Source organism: Cryptomeria japonica, unplaced genomic scaffold (genome assembly GCF_030272615.1).
Source record: "Cryptomeria japonica unplaced genomic scaffold, Sugi_1.0 HiC_scaffold_312, whole genome shotgun sequence".
NCBI lineage: Eukaryota > Viridiplantae > Streptophyta > Pinopsida > Cupressales > Cupressaceae > Cryptomeria > Cryptomeria japonica.
Window position 1 is genome coordinate 120,613 of NW_026729134.1, and position 9,388 is coordinate 130,000.

The following is a 9,388-nucleotide window of genomic DNA, read 5'->3' on the forward strand; positions in this document are numbered from 1 at the left end:
CCTTTGGAGCGCAGAAAAGTGCCCTCCAAAAAGTGCCCTCCAAAAGTGCGCACCTTTGGAGCGCAGAAAAGTGCCCTCCAAAAAGTGCCCTCCAAAAGTGCGCACCTTTGGAGCGCACAAAAGTGCCCTCCAAAAAGTGCCCTCCAAAAGTGCGCACCTTTGGAGCGCACAAAAGTGCCCTCCAAAAGTGCGCACCTTTGGAGCGCACAAAAGTGCCCTCCAAAAGTGCGCACTTTTGGTGCGCACCAAGGCGCTGGTTCGGTCGTTGCAGGCGAGTTCGGAAGTTGGGGTCGATGTCCTGAGCGGAGGTGCAAACTACACAGGTGTCGGAATCGGACAAATAGCTTATATAGGGGAGGTGTATGCTTCGATGGGTCGACTCCCCAGGTTGAGCGCACCGCGCCAACCTCAAAGACCCTACGGTATGGATGAAGTCGGAAGTTGGGTCCGATGACCGATTCGATTAGTAGGTATGCTCATGAGGTCGGAATTTGGGTCCGATGACCTGCCATGTGCAGGAAGGCGAATGTTGGCACTGTGCGTTGCAAGGTGCACACCAAGGTGCTGGTGCGGTCTTTTTAGTCGAGTTCGGAAGTTGGGGTCGATGTCCTGATCGGAGGTGCAAGCTACACAGGTGTGGGAATCGGACAAATAGCTTATATAGGGGAGGTGTATGCTTCGTTGGGTCGACTCCCCGGGTTGAGCGCACCGCGCCAACCTCAAAGACCCTACGGTATGGATGAAGTCGGAAGTTGGGTCCGATGACCGATTCGATATGTAGGCATACTCGCGAGGTCGGAATTTGGGTCCGATGACCTGCCATGTGCAGGAAGGCGAATGTTGGCACTGTGCGTTGCAAGGTGCGCACCAAGGCGCTGGTTCGGTCGTTGCAGGCGAGTTCGGAAGTTGGGGTCGATGTCCTGATCGGAGGTGCAAACTACACAGGTGTGGGAATCGGACAAATAGCTTATATAGGGGAGGTGTATGCTTCGTTGGGTCGACTCCCCGGGTTGAGCGCACCGCGCCAACCTCAAAGACCCTACGGTATGGATGAAGTCGGAAGTTGTGTCCGATGACCGATTCGATATGTAGGCATACTCGCGAGGTCGGAATTTGGGTCCGATGACCTGCCATGTGCAGGAAGGCGAATGTTGGGACTGTGCGTCGCAAGGTGCGCACCAAGGCGCTGGTGCCGTCGTTGCAGTCGAGTTCGGAAGTTGGGGTCGATGTCCTGGTCAGAGGTGCAAACTACACAGGTGTGGGAATCGGACAAATAGCTTATATAGGGGAGGTGTATGCTTCGATGGGTCGACTCCCCGGGTTGAGCGCACCGCGCCAACCTCAAAGACCCTACAGTATGGATGAAGTCGGAAGTTGGGTCCGATGACCGATTCGATACGTAGGCATATTGGCGAGGTCTGAATTTGTGTCCGATGACCTGCCATGCGCAGGAAGGCGGAATTTGGGTCCGATGACCGAGTTGATGGCGTGCCATGCGCAGAAAGGCGGAATTTGGGTCCGATGACCGAGTTGATGTTGATGGCCCGCCATGCACAGGAAGGCGGAATTTGGGTCCGATGACCGATTTGAAGGCGTGCCATGCGCAGAAAGGCGGAGTTTGGGTCCGATGACCGAGTTGATATTGATGGCCCGCCATGCGCAGGAAGGCGGAATTTGGGTCCGATGACCTGACATACGCATGGAGTCCGACTCGGGGGCCGATGTTCGATTCGATGACTTGCATTGTGGGTAAAGTCGGAAGTTGTGGTCTTTGACCCGATTCGATGACCAGACTTCGGCTGCTTGAGAATCGGACAAATAACTTATATAGGGGAGGTAGTGTTCTCGAGCATCCTCCCCCCGTGCCCGTTTATGTCGATTGATGCTGGTGCTCGACTGGTTGGAGCGCTCGGATGCAAAAATCTTGCACCAGGATTTATCGATTGTGATGGACACGGCAAGTCTCCTGATTGCTATGCAGGAGCTCATCGTGAATCTCTATGCGGCCTTGGTATGGACTCGACCTGCGGAATGGTTCGGCAATGGTAGTCGCTCCAACACGTCCTTGCAATGGCCACAGAGGTGATTCGACTAGAGCTCCAGTCTAGCTTTTGGGTTGCTTGGCGGACTGGTATAGCCGCGATCGAGTTCCGGCCATGAACGTTTTAGATAGCTCTTGGGCTTTCTGGGACGGAAGTCGGAAGTTTGGGCTGTTGTCCGATTTGATGACCATTCTTCGGATGTGTGAGAATCGGACAAATAACTTATATAGGGGACTGTGTTGTCTCACGCAGCCCCCTCCGTGCCCCTCTATCTCGACCGATGTTGGTGCTTGAAAGGGTTGGGATCGCTCGGATTTATAAACGTGCACCACCATTTGTCGAGTGTGAGGGACGCGGCAGGTCTCCTAAATGCTATACGGGCGCTCTCTGAGAATCTCTATCCGGCCTCGACACAGACTAGTCTTGCTGAATGGTTTGGCACTGGTAGTCGATCCAACACGTCGTTGTTGTGGCCGCCTAGGCGATTCGATTCGAGCCCCCGTCTAGCTTTTGGGTTGCTTGGCGGATTTTGCCCTATCCGCAAGTGAGCTCGGTCCCTAAACGTTCGAGAAACCCGATTGCTATGCGCCGACTCTCTTTCTTGCGAGCCTCCATCTAGCTTTTGGGTCTCTACGGAACGGAAGTCGGAATCTGGGACCGTTGTTTGATTCGACGAGGCAGACTACGGTTGTGCGAGAATCGGACAAATAACTTATATAGGGGAGGTGTTGACTGGAGCATTCTCCCCCGTGCCCCTCTAACTCGACCAATGCTGGCGCTCGAACGGTGGTAGCGCTCGGATTTTCGTTGAGCGCCAGCATTGGTCGATTTAGAGGGGCATGCGAGATTCCCGAATGCTATGCGAGGGCTCTAACGGAAATGTCTATTGGTTTCGGTATGGATGCAATTGCGAGTGGTTCGGCAAAGGTAGTCGTTCCGATGCGTCCATGTCGTGGCCAAATCGATAATTCGATTTGAGCCCTCGTATAGCATTTGGGTCTCTCGATGTGATTCCGCATTCCAGTCCCTTTGGGCACTGCTTGAGCCGCATCCCAGGGGGTTCCCTTCCCAATAATCTGCCTCGCAACCCGATTGCTATGCGGTGAGGCTCCTCGGCCGCCTCGGAACTATCTGTGTATCAGACGCATCGCGGGATAAGGGGTTGGCAACGGTAGTCGCCCCAAGCGCGTCCGATGCTTGGACCATTCCGAGGCGGCCCTGAAGCCTCTTCCGTCTAGCCGTTGGGTCCTTCTCGCCGCATCCCTTGCCTCGCACCCCGATTGCTATGCGGTGAGGCTCCTCGGCCGCCTTGGAACTATCTGTGTATCAGACGCATCGCGGGATAAGGGGTTGTCACTGGTAGTCGCCCCAAGCGCGTCCGATGCTTGGACCATTCCGAGGCGGCCCTGAAGCCTCTTCCGTCTAGCCGTTGGGTCCTTCTCGCCGCATCCCTCGACTCGCACCCCGATTGCTATGCGGTGAGGCTCCTCGGCCGCCTTGGAACTATCTGTGTATCGGACGCGTCGCGGGATAAGGGGTTGTCACTGGTAGTCGCCCCAAGCGCGTCCGATGCTTGGACCATTCCGAGGCGGCCCTGAAGCCTCTTCCGTCTAGCCGTTGGGTCCTTCTCGCCGCATCCCTCGCCTCGCACCCCGATTGCTATGCGGTGAGGCTCCTCGGCCGCCTTGGAACTATCTGTGTATCGGACGCGTCGCGGGATAAGGGGTTGTCACTGGTAGTCGCCCCAAGCGCGTGCGATGCATGGACCATTCCCAGGCGGCCCTGAAGCCTCTTCCGTCTAGCCGTTGGGTCCTTCTCGCCGCATCCCTCGCCTCGCACCCCGATTGCTATGCGGTGAGGCTCCTCGGCCGCCTTGGAACTATCTGTGTATCGGACGCGTCGCGGGATAAGGGGTTGTCACTGGTAGTCGCCCCAAGCGCGTCCGATGCTTGGACCATTCCGAGGCGGCCCTGAAGCCTCTTCCGTCTAGCCGTTGGGTCCTTCTCGCCGCATCCCTCGCCTCGCACCCCGATTGCTATGCGGTGAGGCTCCTCGGCCGCCTTGGAACTATCTGTGTATCGGACGCGTCGCGGGATAAGGGGTTGTCACTGGTAGTCGCCCCAAGCGCGTCCGATGCTTGGACCATTCCGAGGCGGCCCTGAAGCCTCTTCCGTCTAGCCGTTGGGTCCTTCTCGCCGCATCCCTCGCCTCGCACCCCGATTGCTATGCGGTGAGGCTCCTCGGCCGCCTTGGAACTATCTGTGTATCGGACGCGTCGCGGGATAAGGGGTTGTCACTGGTAGTCGCCCCAAGCGCGTCCGATGCTTGGACCATTCCGAGGCGGCCCTGAAGCCTCTTCCGTCTAGCCGTTGGGTCCTTCTCGCCGCATCCCTCGCCTCGCACCCCGATTGCTATGCGGTGAGGCTCCTCGGCCGCCTTGGAACTATCTGTGTATCGGACGCATCGCGGGATAAGGGGTTGTCACTGGTAGTCGCCCCAAGCGCGTCCGATGCTTGGACCATTCCGAGGCGGCCCTGAAGCCTCTTCCGTCTAGCCGTTGGGTCCTTCTCGCCGCATCCCTCGCCTCGCACCCCGATTGCTATGCGGTGAGGCTCCTCGGCCGCCTTGGAACTATCTGTGTATCGGACGCGTCGCGGGATAAGGGGTTGTCACTGGTAGTCGCCCCAAGCGCGTCCGATGCTTGGACCATTCCGAGGCGGCCCTGAAGCCTCTTCCGTCTAGCCGTTGGGTCCTTCTCGCCGCATCCCTCGCCTCGCACCCCGATTGCTATGCGGTGAGGCTCCTCGGCCGCCTTGGAACTATCTGTGTATCGGACGCGTCGCGGGATAAGGGGTTGTCACTGGTAGTCGCCCCAAGCGCGTCCGATGCTTGGACCATTCCGAGGCGGACCTGAAGCCTCTTCCGTCTAGCCGTTGGGTCCTTCTCGCCGCATCCCTCGCCTCGCACCCCGATTGCTATGCGGTGAGGCTCCTCGGCCGCCTTGGAACTATCTGTGTATCGGACGCGTCGCGGGATAAGGGGTTGTCACTGGTAGTCGCCCCAAGCGCGTCCGATGCTTGGACCATTCCGAGGCGGCCCTGAAGCCTCTTCCGTCTAGCCGTTGGGTCCTTCTTGCCGCATCCCTCGCCTCGCACCCCGATTGCTATGCGGTGAGGCTCCTCGGCCGCCTTGGAACTATCTGTGTATCGGACGCGTCGCGGGATAAGGGGTTGTCACTGGTAGTCGCCCCAAGCGCGTCCGATGCTTGGACCATTCCGAGGCGGCCCTGAAGCCTCTTCCGTCTAGCCGTTGGGTCCTTCTCGCCGCATCCCTCGCCTCGCACCCCGATTGCTATGCGGTGAGGCTCCTCGGCCGCCTTGGAACTATCTGTGTATCGGACGCATCGCGGGATAAGGGGTTGTCACTGGTAGTCGCCCCAAGCGCGTCCGATGCTTGGACCATTCCGAGGCGGCCCTGAAGCCTCTTCCGTCTAGCCGTTGGGTCCTTCTCGCCGCATCCCTCGCCTCGCACCCCGATTGCTATGCGGTGAGGCTCCTCGGCCGCCTTGGAACTATCTGTGTATCGGACGCGTCGCGGGATAAGGGGTTGTCACTGGTAGTCGCCCCAAGCGCGTCCGATGCTTGGACCATTCCGAGGCGGACCTGAAGCCTCTTCCGTCTAGCCGTTGGGTCCTTCTCGCCGCATCCCTCGCCTCGCACCCCGATTGCTATGCGGTGAGGCTCCTCGGCCGCCTTGGAACTATCTGTGTATCGGACGCGTCGCGGGATAAGGGGTTGTCACTGGTAGTCGCCCCAAGCGCGTCCGATGCTTGGACCATTCCGAGGCGGCCCTGAAGCCTCTTCCGTCTAGCCGTTGGGTCCTTCTCGCCGCATCCCTCGCCTCGCACCCCGATTGCTATGCGGTGAGGCTCCTCGGCCGCCTTGGAACTATCTGTGTATCGGACGCGTCGCGGGATAAGGGGTTGTCACTGGTAGTCGCCCCAAGCGCGTCCGATGCTTGGACCATTCCGAGGCGGACCTGAAGCCTCTTCCCTCTAGCCGTTGGGGCTTTCTCGCCGCATCCCTCGCCTCGCACCCCGATTGCTATTCGGTGAGGCTCCTCGGCCGCCTTGGAACTATCTGTGTATCGGACGCATCGCGGGATAAGGGGTTGGCAGTGGTAGTCGCCCCAAGCGCGTCCGATGCTTGGACCATTCCGAGGCGGCCCTGCAGCCTCTTCCGTCTAGCCGTTGGGGCCATCTCGCTGCATCCCCCACCTCGCACCACGATTGCTATGCGGTGAGGCTCCTTGGCCGCCTCGGAACTATCTGTGTATCGGACGCATCGCGGGATAAGGGGTTGTCACTGGTAGTCGCCCCAAGCGCGTCCGATGCTTGGACTATTCCGAGGCGGCCCTGCAGCCTCTTCCGTCTAGCCGTTGGGGCCATCTCGCCGCATCCCCCAGCTCCTCGGCCGCCTCGGAACTATCTGTGTATCGGACGCATCGCGGGATAAGGGGTTGGCAGTGGTAGTCGCCCCAAGCGCGTTCGATGCTTGGACTATTCCGAGGCGGCCCCGCAGCCTCTTCCGTCTACCCTTTGGGGCCATCTCGCCGCATCCCTCGCCTCGCACCCCGATTGCTATGCGGTGAGGCTCCTCGGCCGCCTGGGAACTATCTTCGTATCGGATGCATCGCGGGATAAGGGGTTGTCACTGGTAGTCGCCCCAAGCGCGTCCGATGCTTGGACTATTCCGAGGCGGCCCTGTGGCCTCTTCCGTCTAGCCGTTGGGGCCATCTCGCCGCATCCCTCACCTCGCACCCCCATTGCTATGCGGTGAGGCTCCTCGGCCGCCTTGGAACTGTCTTCGTATCGGAAGCATCGCGGGATAAGGGGTTGTCACTGGTAGTCGCCCCAAGCGCGTCCGATGCTTGGACTATTCCGAGGCGGCCCTGCAGCCTCTTCCGTCTAGCCGTTGGGGCCATCTCGCCGCATCCCCCACCTCGCACCCGGATTGCTATGCGGTGAGGCTCCTCGGCCGCCTTGGAACTATCTTCGTATCGGACGCATCGCGGGATAAGGGGTTGTCACTGGTAGTCGCCCCAAGCGCGTCCGATGCTTGGACTATTCCGACGCGGCCCTGTGGCCTCTTCCGTCTAGCCGTTGGGGCCATCTCGCCGCATCCCCCACCTCGCACCCCGATTGCTATGCGGTGAGGCTCCTCGGCCGCCTTGGAACCATCTTCGTATCGGACGCATCGCGGGATGAGGGGTTGTCACTGGTAGTCGCCCCAAGCGCGTCCGATGCTTGGACCATTCCGAGGCGGCCCTGAAGCCTCTTCCGTCTAGCCGTTGGGGCCTTCCCGCCCCATCCCTCGCCTCGCACCCCCGATTGCTATGCGGTGAGGCTCCTCGGCCGCCTTGGAACCATCTGTGTATCGGACGCATCGCGGGATAAGGGGTTGGCACTGGTAGTCGCCCCAAGCGCGTCCGATGCTTGGAGCATTCCGAGGTGGCCCTGAAGCCTCTTCCGTCTAGCCGTTGGGGCCTTCCCGCCCCATCCCTCGCCTCGCACCCCGATTGATATGCGGTGAGGCTCCTCGGCCGCCTTGGAACTATCTGTGTATCGGACGCATCGCGGGATAAGGGGTTGGCACTGGTAGTCGTCCCAATCGCGTCCGATGCTTGGACCATTCCGAGGCGGCCCTGCAGCCTCTTCCGTTTAGCCGTCGGGGCCTTCCCGCCGCATCCCTCGCCTCGCATCCCGATTCCTATGCGGTGAGTCTTCTCGGCCGCCGCGGAACTATACCTGTTATTGCTACTGCATCCTTCGGCTGGTAACCTCCTCTGCCGCCTTGGAACGTTCTCTTTGTCGGACGCGTCGCGGGATAAGGGGTTGGCACTGGTAGTCGCCCCAAGCGCGCCCGATGCATAGACCGCTCCGAGTTGACCTTGCTTTCAGCCTCTCACATGCATAGACCTCTCTGAGTCGACCCTGCAGCCTCTCACGTTTAGCCTTTGGAATCTCGCCTCACAACATGATTGCTATCCTTGATGCATCCCTTGCCTCGAGCCCTGATTGCTTTCTTGGCTGCATCCCTCCTCTCCTCACAGCCCGGTTGTCATCACTGCTTCATCCGTCGCTTCATGCATTCTGGCTGCTGGGCCCTTCCCACCGCACACCTCGATTGCTATCTCTTCTGCATCACACACCCCGATTGCTATCTCTGCTACATCCCTCGGCTCTCACTTCTGCATCCTTCGCCTCCCACCTCGATTGCTATCAATGCTGCATCCGTAACCTCACACCCCGATTGCTATGCGGGGAGGCTCCTTGGCCGCCTTGGAAATTTCTGTGTGTCGGACGCACCGCGGGATAAGGGGTTGGCACTGGTAGTCGCCCCAAGTGCGCCCGATTCTTAGACCGCTTCGAGGTGACCTCGTAGCCTCTTTCGTCCAGGCTTCCTGCCTTCAACGCCCTTTTTACACCTCGATTGCTATGCGCGGGCTCGTTGGCGTCTATCACCTCTCTGCGAAGAGTGGCACGATGATTGTTGGGGTAAATCGTAGCAGTCCGATCTCTGGCCTTGGGCCATTGTGAGGGCTGATCGATTTCCTGTGCGCATCTCGTGTTCGCCCAGTAACAGACTCGACGACTTGTAATCGGTCTTGTTCCCGATTGTTCCTGGAGGTAGTCTTCGGAACTCTTGGATTTGACCTGTCACTCGAACTGTCCTCTTCCGAGGATGCTTGTGTGTGTGTGCTTGTGCCATTTCCTTGGCGGTATTAACGAGATATTAAAGAGCGGAGTGAGCGCCTCGCCCAGCTATGTTTGGGGCTCTCACTCCCTTACCCGGTGTGCGACCGCTTTGCACGTAGGTTGCGGAGCATCGCGACTCTTTCGATGTTTGGCGGTTGTCTTCCGGTGATGCGTTGGTCCCGAAGTGCACGTTACTAGCATTTCTGCCATTGTTCTCGATCTTTGGCACGTTCCTTCGTTGCAATTGGATATATATCTCCGTTTATACGCGCAGGCTTCTCCCGCCTATTCAGCGCTGTCCCACTCTCAGCACTCTCGTGGTCTCCTTGGCTTCTCTCTCCCGTGAGCGAGCTCTCTTCTCGAGTCTTTTCCATGTCCCATGGAGGTTGCCTTGCGAAATTCGGGCACACAAACGTGACCGGATAAGAGCGGAATTGCCTATGAGGAGAAGCTCACCTTAGGGAGCAGCAATGCCGAGTGTTTCGACAGAGGGTAGAGGGGGCGTTGTTTGGGCGGTTGCACAAAAGAGTGCTACGGTTGCACTGAAGGTTGCTTCTTCGTCTCCGACGAACTCTTCGAGGCAAAAAAG